Here is a 1,140-nt window from a genome sequence, read left to right as displayed (position 1 = left end):
GGTTGGGCGTGGCGGGTCGCACAGGATCAACAGGGTGGGCCGGAGAGAGCAGTTATGGCAGCTCTCAGTCCTGTCCCCAGGGGCTCTGCCTCTCTGAGTCCCAGAAACCGCTACAAACCTCGGAGAGAAAGCTGCACTCGCTCCGACCGAAGCCAGACAATCCCGCTTCTCCCGTCCGAGTCTGGGTCCCTAAAGACTCGCCCGGATCTGGAGCTCAGAGTCTGCGACTCCCTCCCGATTGAAAACACCAACCGCGCCCTCAGCCGCCAGCCCGCTCCGCACACTCCGCACCTCAGTATTTGACTTCAGCACTGCGCCTCCTCTGAGTGTCGGTATGCGTTTCTCTTTCCTCCTAGTTGTAGGACTTCCACTCAGCCAGCGTTCCTGTGGTTCTGGGTGATGTCCATTCCGTCTTTTAGTTTCACTTTTGAAGTGGTTGTTCGAGGCAGCAAACTCCGGCGTTAACCTATGCCGCCATCTTGGTTCTCTCCTCACAATGGCTTTTTGAAACAATGCATATTGGTTTAGCTTTCACAAAATAGGTTAATAATTACTTTTGTTTTTGTACTAAATTGTGCCTGACACATAGACTATAATGAAGTTTATTAATAAGAAATGAAAAACTATTTTCTTGAGATAATGCTTTAAAATATCTTTCACGTGTAAAAGTAAAAAAAAAAAACAAAACAGCTGGGCACCATGCTTGTCCTGCTTTCTGTCTTTATTTTTTTATTTTCTTTTTGGCAGTTTGCTAAAGTGGTTTAAAAAATCAAAGATTTTTTCAGGCCAGTGTTCCTCAGTGTTTGAGCATCAACTCATGAACCAGGGGGTCACAGTTCGATTCTATAGTCAGGGGACTCTCTCATCACTGGTGTTTCTATCTCTCTCTCCCTCTCCCTTCCTCTCTCTCAAATCAATAAAAATATATTTTGAAAAAATATCAAAGTTTTGAACATGCCCAGATTTAAAAAAACAACAACACACACTCGGAACATAGTAATGATCTTGAATGGTCATTTTTCTTCAGTGGATCATTCAGCAAACATGTATTATGTGCTCACAGGGTCTACAAAGGTGAGTAAGGCAGGTCGAAGTCCAGCCATAGATCTAAAGACATGCGTGGAGAAGCAGACTGTAGAC

The sequence above is a fragment of the Myotis davidii genome, unplaced genomic scaffold (assembly GCF_000327345.1).
Source record: "Myotis davidii unplaced genomic scaffold, ASM32734v1 scaffold3049, whole genome shotgun sequence".
NCBI classification, from domain to species: Eukaryota; Metazoa; Chordata; class Mammalia; order Chiroptera; family Vespertilionidae; genus Myotis; species Myotis davidii.
The sequence above is the reverse complement of the archived record's forward strand: the minus strand, read 5'-3'. Positions refer to the sequence as shown.